The sequence below is a fragment of the Corvus moneduloides genome, chromosome 9, assembly GCF_009650955.1.
Source record: "Corvus moneduloides isolate bCorMon1 chromosome 9, bCorMon1.pri, whole genome shotgun sequence".
In the NCBI taxonomy this organism is placed as follows: domain Eukaryota; kingdom Metazoa; phylum Chordata; class Aves; order Passeriformes; family Corvidae; genus Corvus; species Corvus moneduloides.
In genome coordinates, this window is record NC_045484.1 from 29,282,685 (window position 1) to 29,299,437 (window position 16,753).

General features: G+C 42.1%; 1 protein-coding gene across 13 annotated transcripts in view; it reads left to right on the forward strand.

Moving 5' to 3' along the window:
- The window catches only part of FGGY (FGGY carbohydrate kinase domain containing), a 259,987-nt gene that overhangs the window by 193,426 nt on the left and 49,808 nt on the right, over positions 1 to 16,753 (forward strand). The window lies entirely within an intron of this gene.

Sequence of the window (16,753 nt, forward strand, 5' to 3'; positions counted from 1 at the left end):
AAGCTCCAGGAGAGAAAAAAAAAGGAGGCTGATAATAAAACATCAGGCTTAACAATAAGTTGTCTCTGTAGTAACAGCATGAATCCATGGTGATCTTGAGCATGAACAAATGGTGATCTTGTCACATGGATTGTCGTTCAGCAAAGCATTTTAGCACATGATTGAATTTAAAGACGTGAATAATCCCACTATTGTGAAGCACAACATTGAGCTTAAATCCTGTAGACCAACTGGAATATATTTTGGTTCCTTCCTAAACAAAAGTTTCAAGCTTCAAACTCCATCACTCTTGGATTGCTCTGTCTTTGAAAAATTCCCCTGGTACCTGTCTGTCTGTGATAGGGCAGGTGGGGCACCCTGGGAGAAGAAGTCACCCTTCAAGCTCTGCCAGTGCTTTCATTATTTCCAGGTTTTTTGATGGAGGTTTCTGCCCTTTCAGTAGAAGCTGTTTGAGTGAACTTTTCCTAACCTGTTTCATTTAGCTGAGTTCATTTAAATTGTTAAAATGAGTTAATAGAGACATGGTACTGGACTGCAGTGAGCTGGGGAGCTCATAGGCAGCTTCCCCCAAAGGTCTAAGGGCAATGTTGGGTAGCTGGCAGTGGGCCAGCTGGCTCTGGCTCATTCCTTTAGTACAACCAGCCCTGGAGGAGGAGATGTGTGTGGTTATTTATTAATTTTTAATATTTGTACATTGGTAAGTTCTAACGTAGACTCAGTTCACAACTGTAGATTGTTTGACTTCCCAACTAGAGCACAGCACATCAATATTAACACGTTTTGTGTGCACACTCCACAACCATGAGAGTCGTGGCTCCATTAAATATGCTAATGTAGCAAACGGGATGTGATAAAGTCCATGTTGATGTTCTGTCGTCAAAGCAGCCCCGAAGTCTGATGCAGACTGCACGAGGCAGAACCTTTTAAGGCTTTTAATCACTTCAGTGCAAATTCAGGAATAGGTGCTTGTGCAGATTTTGCTAGATGTAAGTAGATTTCTGCTTAAATCTACCTACTCAGCATTTTATAATCATTTCCTTAACTGCCTGCCTTCACTCATCTGCACAGGGAGGGGTATAACAATCTCTAGCCAGCAGACAATGAGCAAATTCTAAACTCCTCTGGATCTAATCTGTGAAAGGATTTTAGTTTTCTGTTCTTTTATCTATTACCTGCACAGGCTGCATGAAGTGGACATGGAGCACACAGAGCAGTTGTATTTGTGTTTTAATGAGACCTATATGCAGCTGCATTTGGCCGAAATTAGCTGTTCCTTTTTTTAATTAGGGCTATAAAATGAAAGTATATTATACTTGTGTTTTGATAGAAATATATATTTTCTCTCTCTGTGTGCACCAAGGGACCCCGAGGGCTACAGAGATTAATCATCGAGTTTAATTTAATGCAGTGGGAGAGAGACCTGTGTGGTCAGGCGGGCATTAAAAAGTGCCTTTGATGTGCCTCAGGTGCACTGAGCCCCAGTGAGCCAGCAACAATAATACCTTTGTGAGATGATCAGAGGCGAGAGAGGGAGAAAATGGCCTGTGTGGAAACTCAAGGCCGTCCTTTGTTGTGGTTCTGGCAAACGAAGGAGCCAACTGTCAGGAGAAATTCAGCAAACAGAAAGCAGGGGGAAAGGATGGCTGGGTTTCTTTCAAGGGGCCATAACAGGAAACTGTTCAAAATCATCTGCCATGCCTTTCTTTTCCACCCCTTCCTCCTCCTCTGGTCAGGGCAGAGGGACAGCTCTTGGTATATGTGTGTTGGTACAGTAGTTCCATTCTCTAGTCCAAGTACTCCATGAGTCAGAGGAGCAGGTAATGCTTGAACACAGCATTTACTTTAAACTTCCAGAGAAACTGCTCCTCGACCCAGTTTTCATTACCTCCAGGACTCTAGAGATCTTAAACAAAAGACTTTACTAATCATGCCTTTGATATTTTAGAAAGTACAAATGTGGAACCTAATTTTACTCATGGCTATAAGAGTATAATTTGTGGTGGAGCTACCATTTTTAAGTGAGGATACACTTTTGGAATTAACCACTGAGTTTGGGGTAATCAGATACACACAGAGACTTTTGTGTTTCTGTTGAATAGCTCATGAAAGCAGCAAAATGCATGTTGTAGTGGTTATTGACCCCAGCCCAGGTCTGAGCTGTTGGTTGCTGAAAGTCACTGCCACCTCAGGGCTCATCCATTATCCATGAGGAAAAAGAAAAGAAAAGATGGTTTTCTGAATATTTTTGGACAGTTATGCATTTTACATGATTCTTTGCTGCCTCGTTTGCCCTAGCAAAAGTCATGGGTAGAATTTGCATTTGGAATGGCAAATAAGCTCTTCTTTCACTTGTGAAGGATTGTCCCTTTGTTTGGGGCTGGGATTCATCCCTGCAGGTTTGATCTCTTGTGCCCAAGGGTATCCCTGACTTCCCTGGTGGGTTGCCACTGCCATCGTGCTTTGCAGGCAGAGGCTCCGAGCTCCAGCATCCACACGTGGCTTCCGAACTTTCAGGAGCCTTTCCCTGTGTAGCCATGGCGACTACACAAAATGTGTGAGTAGTTTTTCCCAGCAAAATCACAGCAGGTTTGAGGCACTGAAACAGGAGCTTGCCTGTTATTCCTAACTTGCAGTTTGCATGGGTCTAACAGACATGCCCCAACTTCTGGGAATAAGGTAATTGGCTTCCCTAAAAGCCTGTCTTCCTGCCAGTGTCTTAGGGTTTTATGGAGTATTTTAAAAGTTTCAAAAATTATTTTTCTTCTGAAACCTTTATGTGATTGGGAGGATTTCAGGCAGAGATTTCTGTATTGCCATGTCCCAGTCCTGGACACAAGCATGCTTTTGCAGGGCAAAGTTGTACCATCATGAAAATATTTGTTGTTCTTGCTCCAGCACCTTTTTTGATTCCTAGCTGAAGAAAGTAGCCAGAGCAGATTCCAATGGGAACATTCTCTGGCCTAATTTCAGCTTATTGATGGGGGGAGTCTGAATTGGCTGGCATTTTGGGTCCCAGATGCACAAGGTTTTGTTCCTTCATGTCCAGAGTCTCTGATATTTTTTTTTCTGTCTTCATTTGGTGATGTGGTCTGTGTTCTTCTTCAGTCGTTCCTTCTTTATCAGTTCTCTGTACTCAACACCTCGTTTTGGGGATTGTCAAGGAGTCTCTTCAAGTTTAGATGTAATCTCTTCTTTTGCATCTGTTTTTGTTACTTCTGTGACTCTTGGCATTAGGAACCGACTCACCTGGCTTGCTGCACAATTCTTTTTTCCCTGGGTGATAATGTGGATGTGGTTCGAACTGTATAATTTAGTCACTTTTTTATTTTTTAAATTGGAGAGGCACAAGTAATTTATCTTCTACCTTTTCAGATTTAATACATGAACTAAAAGAGCAACTACATGAACAGCAAAATGCGCAGATCATTTTGCTGTCCCAATGTTTACTATGGATTATTTCAGGAAAAATATCCCATTCTCTCTTTCACTAAGCCTGACTAGACTTTGAGTGTTTTCTGCTAAAGGAACTCCAGCCCAATTTGCTTATTCTAAATTTGTTCATTTGATTCTCGTGATGACTGGCAAACACAATAGAGCTTCTTTGCTCCACAATATCCGCCCGAGCTGCCAGCTTTGTTCACACAAATAGAGTGTAAAGCACGTTTCCACCCCCAGAGCATGCACAGTACGTGTCCTTTGCAGTACATCCTGGAGAGGAGACAGCAGAGACATGCTGGCTCAAAGTGTTCTCAGAGCCTGATCTCTAATCTCAGTGGGAGCCAGACCAGCAAGTGGATTCAGTATATTTTGGCTCTGATACGAGAGTCTCCTCTTCAGAACATGCCACGTTGTTAAAGCAGCAGCCTTTGGAGTAATCACTGCACACACAGGGACTCCTCAGCTGCTCGAAGCGATGTGTGAAGAGGGGAGAGCTTGCAGGGACGAAGGCTGGTGCCTGCTGTGCCAGCTCCGGGCAGTGCGGTGGGATGGCACCGCGGGCGAGCCTCGCACGCTCCCCCCGCCGCTCAGGCATCCCTGACTCGGAACGTGCGGTCTCCGGGGGGACAGGGCAGGAGCCCAGGGCAGCACAGCCCCTGCCAGCTGGCTGCGACCCAGCCTTTAGCAAAGGCAGCAATTTGTCCTTCTCCTGACCAGGGGAAAGGCGCTGGGTGTGGGAGGGTCAGGCGAGCGGGAGAAGGGGCAGAAATGCAGGAGGGAAAAAATAAAACCAAAAGCAGACCTAGTGAGGCTGGGGCAGCCTGGGCAAGTTTGGGAAATTATCTTTGTGAGCTTTATGAAATTGATAAGTGCCTGCCCTCTTGCTTTTTAAATATTCCTCTCTCCTGTAAAGCCTGTTCTGCACATGAGCCACAGAGCCAGAGTCTTTGGAGTGGGAGAAAGAACTGAGTGTCGCAGGAGCCTCTCCCTCTCCCTGTCCTCATTCGGCACAGTTCTGCTGCCTCCTATATTGCATTTGGCAGCAGTCACGGTGCTGACTTCCCAGCTAATGAAGATGTTTTACATTTAGGGAAGGCTGCATAAAATGAAAAGCACATTTACTTCACGACTGTTGTTGCAGGTTGCCTGTCCTTAGTGTACACAGATTTAGGCTTATGTAGAAAAGGTCACAGAGCCTATTTAGGTGCCTTTTCAGCCAATGGCCTTAGAAGGGTTATAAATCCATAAAATTGCCACCTTCTTTTACTTGTCCCTCAAAGAACTCCTCCACACCCTTTTTAATGAAACTCCCTCGTTCCATGTTCTAGCATCCTCGGTTTCAAAAAGAAACAAACACAACTGTAATATCCCCTTTGCTGGCATTAATTTGCCATTGTATGCTTTGCTTGCTTTGTTTTGTTTTTGAAAAGCAAGAAGTAAAATATTTCTGCTAGCAGGGCATATAAAAGATTGTTGCTTTTCTGACCTCCCTATTATATTAATAAAAGCTAGGAAGACTTCAGTAGTGGTGGGAGATCATGTGCAGGCAGCCTCCAAAACCCAAAGCACTTACTTGCAGAACTGGTAAACCACAAAGCTTAAGATCTTGAAATGTAAATAGGAAGTTGGAGAGTTTACTTTAGAGCCAGCAGTGGTGAGTCTGTACAATGTTTATTTCTGCTTGCCTCCCAGCCTTTCCTAAAGCTTGGCAGAGATGAAAGAGAGGCTTTCTCAGTGAGTTATTAAAAGTTTTTGTTATGAGCAAGATTCCTTTGTTCCTGGCCTGGCATAATTCAAAGCTCAGGTATGCCTTGGTGACGGGGAGAATGGGACATTCCTATTTAGCATATACCTGTCCAGAGACATCAAAGTTTTGTACCCCAGTGCTTTGCTGGCAATCAACCTGTGCAGGGGAATGTCTCTGAAAGCAGTTTAATCTCTATTGTACATAAACTAGATAATGCTTAGTAACATTCCCACAAAACTGTACACTCAGCTCTCCTTGCCTTTGGTGAACAGATCAGTTGAGTTCAAAGACTCAAAGAGCAGATGTGGACAGAGAGAAGGCTTTGAAAAATGCTCTGCTTGGAGAACCATGAAGGCTGATACTCAAGAGGCGACTCACTGGCATTAGTGGAAACTTTGAACATTCCACTCACAACACACTCGGTGCTTTCCATGCTGTGGTTAAGTGCAAACTGCCCTGTGTGACACAGAGGAGCAGGGTGTTGGATTTAGGGTACTGAGCCTTTGGAATACTTGCCCAGAGAAGCTGTGGCTGCCCCATCCCTGGAAGTGTCCAAGACCAGGTTGGACAGGGTTGCTTGGAGCAACCTGGGATAGTGGAGGGTGTCCCTGCCCATGGCAGGAGGTGGAACTGGATGATCTTTAAGGTCCCTTCCAACCCAAACCATTCTGTGATTCCACAGTTCTTCCTGCAGTGTCTGCTGTTGGGCTTTTCAGGTCTGACTGCTAGCAGGGCTCCTCTCTTGTTCTTCACTCCTTTCCCCATGTTTTGCCTTAGAAAGAGTGAGCAAGAGAGACTGAGCTTCTTACATTCCTATGTTGACACTACAAAGATTTAGCTGGTCTGGCTACTGGGAATATTGGGCTGCCTAATTTGGGCCTCTCTGCTTAAAGCAGTGTGGGATTGAAGGTTACCTGTTATTAGATCAAGCCCTCAAGCCACCTTGCTCCCTCGTTTCTTAACTGTAACAGCTGTATATTTTAATAGGATGTGGGGCATTTTGCTGCTTTTGTTGTAGGAAGGAGGTTGTATTCTGGATTATGTGATTCTGGGAAAGTTGTAAATTTGTCTTTCATCACTGATGTTCACATGACAGCATCACTCCATTGTAGGGGACAGGACAAAGCAACTTACTTTTGGTTTGTTGTTTAAGTATCAGTATTCTAATTTTTGTTCACAAAAGTCCATCAGCAGCAGCAGCCTATCATTGTAAGAAGATTTTCGGTTTTCCTTTCCTGTATTCTTCAGAGTGATGCTATCAGATCTGACAGGTGCAACACCCCCATCAAGGCTGCAGAGTAACCAAATCTGATCACTCCTCTCTAGACCCAGAAGGATGGATTAGCCTGAAGCCCAAAGTCTTGAGCAACCCCAGGTGTCTTCCTGGAGCGTTCTGCTCCAAGGAGAGCTGGATAGGGGATTTTTCTCAGATCACAAGCATAAGTATATATAATGAATGACCTTTCCAGATCCCTTGTCTCTCGTTTCTGTGAGTAGGCATGAGTTTACTGAACAGGCTGCTTGCTCTGCGTGTCTGGATCTCAGGGAGAACAAAAAGGACTCAAATTTTGTGCTCCTTTTCTTACAATAACTGTAAAAGAATAAAATATAAATTACATATGATAAGGGATATTCTTGGTCATCTCGTAGGTTGTTTCTGGGCCCTGGAACAATGAAATGGAATTTTCGAGGGAATACAATAATTGTATGAAAAGCAACTTAAGGGTTTTCTGTTAGTTCTAAAATTTTGGAATTTGCCTTATTTGCAATGAGGGTTGTGAAAACTGGGGTCAAAATCCCATATTTTGTTTAGTGAGTTGGTTTGCTCTATGATTCTGTCAGATGATTGCTTTTCTTTAGTTCCTCTACTTGCACTGTGAGCACAAAGCCGTGCAGACAAACATCTTTCCAATGCAAGGTGTGATACAAGAGTGCTGAGTATTAAGGGCTCCATGGTCAAGGGGGTAGAGATGCTGTGCTGTTTATTCCTCTTAACAGCAAAAGTTTCCCCACACAGACAAATTCCACCAGTCTTTGGGCATCAGGCCTCCTATTAAGGCTTTCCCCCTCCATTTCCAATTCTATTCATTGTCTCATGAATCAGTAGTTCTTCATCTAAGTTCCTTGTTGCTATTCCAGCTGTGGATGGGGCAATATCTTGGATGGGGCAAGTTCTTTTAGGGAGAAAGTAAATCTCTTCTCATATAATCACTCTGGAAGCAAACTGGGGGGAAGCATTAACTGCTGCTTTTCTCCCAGTGTCAGCTGGGAATCACAGTTTATGCTGAGTTCATTGTTTATAGCTGTGGGTAAAGGCCTGAGGTCCTCTCTCACTGTTTACTCTGTCCTTGGGAATTTGTCTCAGTAAGTAAGGGCTGAATAAACACTGGGTAAGGTCCTCAGGATTTACCCATTTAGTTATTCAAATGTTTAAAAGTATGTTTTAAATAGTGTGTGAATGCATATCCCATATAATGTAAATCTGCTTCCAACTCCAGGGGTATTGCAGAGGATTTATTGAGCTGTAGGCATGATACTGTTGTTGGTAGTGGCCTTCACTGATGTAGAAGGAACACTTAGATAATGGGGAAAAAGGAAAATCTCTAAAATGAACTGTATTATGCAATAAATAAGAAAGTCCTTAAGGTATGTGGGCATCCAGCCATGGTGACAAGGACTGGGCCTGCCTGGAAATCCTCAGAGTTTGGCTGGGAGTCCTGGAGGGCTTTTCTCAGGTACCATTTAGGGGTAGAGTTTGTTTTGGTATTTGTGACACAGCTGTTCCATGTGCACAGTTCCCAACCTGAAAGGTTGGGATGAGGTCTTGGTAGTCTCCTAAAATAAGATCCTTCTGCAAGAAGTATCTAAAAGATGTTTGTTTAGGAACCAGAACTGAAGTTTAAAGGGCTATGAGCTAAAGGAATAACTCTGAGACACTTAAAAAAGTCCAGTGTTCTTGTAAAAGACATGCACTGGTCTCTAAGTTGTCATTATAGTAAATTTATTTTCTAGTGCACAAATGGAGCTTTTGTTCATGAAAACTGAGAGGTGGGGTCTGTTTGCAGTACCAGTCACTTCTGAAGACTTGGTTTCTTGTGTTGGTTGAAAGTAAGAGCAGAAATTTGCTTGAACTTCATCTCACTGGAGGCTGGGAGGACATTTTTGTGAGAGTTATTATTGTATGTTCACGGTATTCCTGTGATCTTCACTAAGCCACCTGTTACTGCCCACTGTTAACAACAGGTTAGAAGGCACTATGTGGCTTTTGGGGTTTGATTTTGTTTTTTAAACATGAGAAAAGTTAGTTCATACTGTGATGAGCTTTAAGGGATTTAACTTACCACAGCAGCAAATTGTAGTGTTATCAAGTGCATAGTTAAAATGGCCTGCAATTAGTTGTCTGTGCCGGAAGATTTATGATCTTCACACAAACTGGCATTTCATGACAGTGAATATCTATCATTGGAGCAGAAGTAAAAATAAATGGGTGGAATAAATGGTTGTAGCTCATTTGAGGCCCTGGATCCCCAGTGAACTATTGTTTTGAGAGGCACAGAAGTAACTGCTGTGAGTCATGGAGCAGCACTGCTGCAGAAGGGTCCAGAATAGCATTTCAGCAAGGACACAAGGAGAAGCCATGGGGTAACCAGACAACCTTTCAGTCCATTTATCAAAGCACTTGTAGTTCCCATTTCAAGGAAGGCGACGCAGTAAATATGAGCAAAAAAAAAAAAAGAAAAGGTTAATGTGTATATCTGTATCCAGACATTTCACTAAATAAAACAATAAAATAAATCAATGCAGAACTGTTAGTGCTTAAGTGCTTAGCAAAAAGCATCTGAATCCATCACAAATGTGGGCTTTTTTTTTTCTGTTTTGGATTTTGAAAACAAAATTTAACAGATTAAAGGTCTTTTTTTACCAATTTCTGAAAGAAACCTTGACCTTTGGGAATACAAAGAAAAGGATCATAGGCTACTGTGTGTCCATTGTGTACTTTCCCAAGCTGAAACATAAATAAGTTTAGTGTTAATGGATACTGATAAAAAGCAGAAGTAAATGGATATGAACATTTAAGCTTGGAACAGTCAAAATTCATCTAATTTAAAGGGTTTGTTGCAAAGCTGAGCATTCAGTCAGGGTCCTTGACAAGACTTTTGAAGTTCTTGCATCTCTGATTGAGGCAGAAGGAAATGGTGGATGTTGACTGAGTCTGGACTGATTACCCCTGAATTCAATCCCATTTAACTTCTTCCAGAGCTGAAACTCTCAAGCTGTCCCAGGCTTAATTCCAGGTTTGCTTCCTGGAATAAACACAGGAGGTTAACCTCACACACAAGGAAGAAAAGCTTCACAGGGGTGCAGACTTTCTGTGGAGGACACCAGGGTTTGTTTTTTTCTGTGTCCAGGGACAGCAAACCCAGGGACAGTTCCAGAGGCAGATGCTGTGCTTAGACTTGTTTGTGCTCCTGGAGACCCCTCTCATCAATGACTCTGAGTGACCTGATAATCTGACACTGCTCCCTAGACCCTCCTGGGCTCTCCTTGTGCTGATACAGAACTTGTTTGATCCCCCTGCTCCAGCCCCTCTCTGGGAATGATTCCCTGTTCTTGAGTCCAGTCTCAGCCATCTGATAGTGCCTCATGACACCTTTCGTTCTACAAAGCAAACAGCACCATTACTCTAGAAAGGAAACACATACATCTACACCTCTGACCCTTTTTAGGCTATGACATTTTTTTGAAGATCATCTGTTAGATCCCGAGCTGATCCAGGACTTGCCTCTTTCTGGCAGGAGTCTCAGCTTTCCAAGGTGGCAGAGCTCCCTAACCCCAAGCTGCTGTTCTCTTCCATCACGTGTGGGGTTTGTGACCCTGATTCACAGATATGATTCAGAGGTTTTTGATGCTTCATGGGTGAATTGCACCCACACGAATGGAAACCTGACAGTCTGCTGCTCACAGTGGTTCAGGAAAGTCATGGTCGGGAGATCATTGGCAGAAGATCTCATAGAAGGTTGAGAACTTCATGTCTATTCCACAGCATTGATTTTTGTATTTCCCCTCTCTGGTTGTTTCTCTCAAAAGGGCTACAGGTGGCCTGGTAGGGTGGTTAGTTAATGCTCCTGATACAGGTACCATTAAGCCATGCTCCTCTTCTAGCTTGTGCTTTAAGTGGCCAACTTCCAAATGCTCATGTCCCATTACAGCTCCTGTCTTCTGGAAACAGCAGGTATAATTCAGCAAAGAACTGGAACAGGACTTGAGGAACACATTCAGACATGGCCCTCTCAACTTCTGTTTTATTAACATCTCCCCATTTTTACTTAGATAATAGTAATGCAAACAAAATGAAGAGTGTTTTTTGCTTCCAGTGTAATTTTCATTTTTTTTCCTGGTTTTATATTCTGCTTTTGAATTTAGAGGTTTGAGGACAAAGAGAGAAAGTCAAAAGTTTACAGTAGGAGAGGTAGGTACCAGTCTTGCACTCTATTGTCCCCTTGGGAAAATGGCAGGATTTAATAATGTGAAAAGTATTGTTCTATTTAAAACAAGTATCAATTGTCCAACTTGACTGGTTAATGTTTGAAGCTGATATCGTTGCCAGCTTCTTTCATAAGACTTGTATTTAAAAAAAAAGCAAAAATAAGTTTTTAAAATCCTTTTGTGCGATCGTGAAATAAGAGTAGGGGCAGCTGAAGAAATGGACTGGGTAATCTATAGTGAGTATTTGTAGCATGTCAGCAACTCCCCAGCAGCACTCCTGGCCCTGGTTTCCTGTGGAATGTGCCAGGTCCCTGGGATCTGTCACACCATACACCACAGAGAGATGATGAGTAGAGGTGGTTTTGCTGGGCAACTGACCTCCAAGTTTTGCCCATAATAATTTATTCATGTGGCTGTACCCTAAGACATTCTAATACCAAACATACCTTGGGCTGAAAATTGATGCAGCCTATTGGAAAAAATACCCACAGCCAGCTCAGATGAAGAGGCTAGACCTGGCTGCTGCCTGAAAATGGGCCTCAGGAGGTGCAGGGGGTCTGGGCTCTGTTGAGGACAGCAGTGAATTGGTTCAGCCCCAGAGCATCCACTGTCAGAAGCTTTTCTCAGAAATATAGCTTCAAACTAGTTTTAGTTTCTCCAGAAAAGCTGTTCATACAGGTGCAGCCTGTGACCTCTTTATTCCCTGCCTGATCTGTTGCATTTTTAAAATACTGCTGAGTAAAACAGAAGTGGTTTTGGTTTTTGCTAAATGTGATTTTTTTTTTTGTTGTAGTCAGTTTTAAACAACATTTTAATTGATGTGTTCTAACTGTTTTAAGAACCAGTACCTTCTTCCTCTGTTGGGGTCCCTCCCCCGCCGTGTAGCCCTGGGAGAGGGGCCCTGAGGGCACAGACACGGGGCTTCCCTGCCCCTGCTCAGCCTCGTTCCCATGGGTTGGTTTGTGTTCCCTGCGCGGGCAGAAGGACCCTTGGTCCCGTGACTGGAACAGTTCCTGGGCAGAGCCCCGGCCATGCGGCTGGAGAAATAAACATCTCTGAAACAGCTAGCAAGAATCTGTCTGTCCATATATATTTCCTTTCCACGGGACTCCTGGTTTGATATATGCGTGTTGCAGGATCCCCACTGCAACATTCCTCTTCTCCTGCTTCTGTTCCTCCTCCTTCTTCTCTTTTTCTTTCTCCTTCCCTTCTGCTGGTCTAGATGAATTCCTCTTTATACCAATAAATATAAACTCAGTACAAGTTGACTAATATTATTCTGGGTCCACCTATTCTTTTATTAAAAACTGTAAGTTTTAATTTTTTTTCGAATACCTTTCCTTATTTAGCCTTGAAAAAAATCTAACTGTGCAAATGTTTAATAAACTCAGTGAAGTTTTACTGAAAGTATTAGTTCTTGTTAGATACAAAGCTGGGTTGTGCAGTATATAGTCCCAATGTATAACTCACCTGAAGTATTTTCAGAGATGAAGCAATCAAGTTGCCCTGGGAGTGTGGTTTCTTTACTGCACATTAATCACATACCTGGTTTGGTCTCTAGTTTGTAGACCAGTTAATGTTTTATGGAGAATTCAGAAAATGAGAAGTAGTTCTGCATGTGTGTCATCCACATTTTGCTGCCCTTACCACACAGGTTACTACTTGGAGTAAGAGGTAACAGTGGTCTCTAGGAATTCATTTGTGTCTCCTAGTTTTACTGAGAGTTTTGTCTGGGAAATAATTACAAAGGGGATTGAACTTCCCAGGTCTCTGTGGCACAGCCTTGGCAATAAGTGATGAGGTGCGTACTCAGTGAGGCATTTATGGAAGTGTTTTGTATCCCCTAAGCCAGAATTCTTCAGCTCCCTGTAAACAGGTCACAAAATAATCCATGGATGGCTGTGCTCAGGCAGAACCCCAAAGTCCTCATTCCCTCTCTGTTGTTGTTGTCACTTGTGTAACTTCCATCCTTCCAGTGGGATAAAGTGAGCTCTGTGCAAAGATTTTTGTGGTCTGGTCTTAATATCACTGCAGAATAAATCTGTCACTGAGGATGGCTCAGGGGATGCCAGCCTGTCACGTGGAGCAGAGCTGGTGACTTGCCCACCACAAGCTATGCAGCTGCATAGCAAACCCGTGATGGCCAGGGGACCTGAGCTTAAAATATAAGCAAATAAATTGCTGGCAGTATATGACCTGTAGGAATTGGAATATTAATACATTTTAATTTCCTTTGTGTCCTGAAGTGCATTTCTTATGTTCCAAGACCTTATTTTCTTAAATATATCTTACACCAGGCTAAAGGTAGAATACTGTTTTGTGTTTAATATGTAATTACTACTACTAATAGATATATTTTAAGAAGTTGACTTGGTGCACCATACATTTAACTTAGAAAATTGCCTCCAGAGTTATGGGGAAGCTTAGTTTTAAACTCATTTAGTGCATGAGAAATAATGCCAGGGTGGCAATTTTAGAGTAGGCATCAGTTCACTGAAAACACAATTTCATGCCCCAGCTCTGCCCAGTTTATATATATGTATATATATATATCTATATGCCACCAGAAAGTGCTGTTATTAAATCACACATTCAGTAGCTATTACTATGACCTAAGTTTGAACCAGAAACCTAGAAATGAAACATTCTTGGGTTTCCCTTTGAGTTCTTTCCTTTTTTTTTTATGAATCTCTTTCATTCTTTGTCAGAGAGTTGGGGTCGAGTAGCTCTCTAAGACCCATCTGTCAGCAGAAGCAAAATGATAGAGTTTTCTTAATACAGGATTTTATGCACTGGTGTAAAGCCTCTGAATTGAATGACTGTCAGTATTCTCAATCCACAGTCAGTCAGAAACTTTGAAAGTTAAAAGTCAGCAGAAAAGTTAATGAAAGTATTTGACTTGTCAATGATCAAAGTCCAGAACTGTAAAGAGCATTTATTAGTTGGTGACTGATACGGTGCTTTTCCTTGTTTCTTTCTCTGCTCTCTCCATTAATATCTTAGATCTTTTCTTCATACCTGTCTTAGCCTAACAAAAGCAGCTGTTATTCTGAATTTCTGGCTATAGAAGCTGATAAGTGAGGTGATTTTCAAACAAATTTTCTGACCTAGCTTCTCCTTAACAAATAATTACCTTAAAAAGTTTTGACTCTAATGTGACTTGACTCTAAAAGTAGAATAAAGGATTAAAGTTGCTTTCATGGGAGTGAGTGTAAGTCAAGAACAGTCCCACAGAAATGTGATTTCCTGTGTCTGTGGCATATTGCAAGTAAATAGAGAATCTGATAGCGATACCAGAATGCTGCCGCATATCAGAAGCTCGGTATTAGGAAGCAGAAATTAAAATGGTAGAAGATGGGTGTAGCAGTATATCTTTCTAACATAAAGACTTGCTTTTCAGGTAATAGCCAAATTCTCCAAATTCTCTGTCAGTGTTACTGAAGGAGTTTTAGTAAGCCTACACCAGCAACAGATGGTGTTAACTAGGGAAGAAAATTCTGCTGAAATTCATGCTTCCACAAAACTGCTCTCTCCAGCATGGTGTGTTTTATTTTATCTTGTCTCTGATTGCCGTAACATTTACATAAAGCTGAAGAGGAAACACAAGCATGTGCCTGATCATTATGGCTGGTCCAGGAAAACAAAGCTAAGTAAAACAAATGTCACAGTGCCACTTGCTCATTTGATGGCGTGGCTGGATGCCCAGGTGATGCTTGTCTGTGAAGGTCTGTGTTCTGTCCTGTCCTTGGATTCGGGGACAGTCCTGAAAGCTGAACTTGGGTTAAAGGCACTGGCTGCCCTGATTCACTCACATGAGCTGTGAATTGGCCTCTCCTGCTTTTTTCCAGGTAGACTTTTCTAACAGAAGTGGATTTTTTTGCCTGCCTTCGTTTTAAAGGGAGAGGCAAGTGGGAAGGACTAATCTAAATTAAATACATTACAGATCTCGTATTAGTGCCATTTAAGCAGGTCCTTTCTTACCTTACCTTAGTTTTATATAGCCTTTTATATTTTAAAAACATTTTTCATTTCTGTGGGCTGCCAGATGTGCTGCTGATACCTTCTGATCTTAGGTAGTTTGACATTGATTTTCCCAGCGCACGCCAGGGTTCAAGTCTGGCCTGTAACTCATCCAAATGATCTATTCATAACAAAAAGTGCCTTCTGGCAGTTGCACCACAGCTGAATATTGTTAAACTGAATTCATCCTTTCATTTGTTTCTGATTGCTCTATAATGTTTACATATCTTACATATTAGTATGATCTTTTATAAGGCACATGCTGAGGTTAAACCCACCCAGAGAGAACTTTATTTCCCTCTTCTTCCTTTCAGAAGGTGTGGAACTCTTTTTTCCCCTTCAAATGAGCAGGACTCTTGGAACTGCTCAGTTCTCATTTCACCCAAAATGATGGGGCTGAGCAAGTAGGAATGTGTGTGTTGGGGAGACAGGGAAAGGTGACATTTCCATGCACTAAAGGATTCCCCCCCATGCCCAGACAGAGTAACTGTGAAGTGGAATTGCATGTCTGGGTGTAATCCTTGTCTAAGTTGGCATCATCCCCCATGAGGGCAACAGTCTCTGTGTGAACACGTTCAGCTGAAATATTTATAGATGCAGCTTATGACTCAAAGTCTGAACAGGTTCAGATTCCTCTCATCTTCTGTCTTCAAATTCCTGCTGCATTAATTGTGCAGAGATCACTCTCACCTCTAGCAGAGGATATCCTCTCTGTGTTTCAGTTTCACTCTATATAGGAGATAATAACTGTTACTATGTCTCACAGTGGGAGTGTGTCACAGGAGGAATTTCAGTTAAATGGAAGGCAGAAAATCTTGGGCTCCCTTTGAATTTGTATTTTAACTTCCAGAGAAGGATGACATCTCTTATTTGCTTTAAAAACAAAAATCAATTGCCCATTAATCTGAAACACATGTTGTTTTTCTACTAAAAAGATTAAGGATTTTCTTAAGCTCATTAAAGGAAAAAAAAATAATGACATTGATCCTCCTATACCGCCATAAGAATGTCTGAAGGCAATTGAAAGCTGTAAAAGAGACGTGGTGTTAGTGTAACCAAAATAGCCCTGAATCTGGCAAATTGTGCTTTTCTTTTCTTCTGGGTTCTGCAGCAAACTTTGCACTGTTTCTCCAACCTTATGCCTCTGTCTAGTCGTGTGTTTTAGTGGGATTGGGTGGGATGTATACTCAAACAGAATTAGGACTTTTTATTATGAAAATACAAATGCCAGCTGCGTGGCTTGAAAGATTTAATCACCGTCCAAATATTTCAAGGAGGAGAAATGGAAACCATTTGCTGTTTCTGATGCATATAGCTACAGGAGGATGCTCACGCTGTTGCTTCTCAAAGATTGTGTGTCTGTTTTGGGGAGTTTGTTATTCCCAGTTTTCCTCCTTTCCATGTGCATCAAAGCTCAGAGTCTGCAAAATGTGAATTAATCTCCTTAAGTGAAAGGGGGAAATGGGAAATCTGATGATGCCCTATCATCAGTAAAGCCCAACATGACAGCCCTTGTTCTTTATTCCAGTTAAAAGTTCCCACAGCAACAAAACTGATAACCAAGTGCCCCGCTGGCTTTATTCATCAGTGTGGCAATTCCCAATGCCCTCGTTTGCTGTGCTCATGTGTTGAAAGTTTGCTGGAATGTGTACAAACGGTACTTCAGTAGTAAGAGGATAGGAAGGTCTCAGTGTAATGTGAGAAGAGCCAGCATGGAAATATCCTGTCCTAAATTCCTGTGACTGTCCAAAACACTAGGTCAGAAGTACTGGCTGCAGGGAGAATTTGGTCTTTTAATTAATCTAAACATCTTGGTGTTGTCAGACTTACAGAACAATTTGGTAAATTGTGGACTAATGACAGAGAAAAGGTGTGGGTTTTGTTTTTTATTTTATAAACTCTATTGTCCTTCTTGATGTTTAGACTTTCCCCTGATTTCATAAAGCGTTTTGATGCCTTTAATGTCTTTTGGCTACTTGGTTTTTTCAGAGACACAGCAGATTTTCAGCTTGATCCCTTTGGCATAACCAGATTTTTCCTTCGGCAGGCTGCAGAACACTG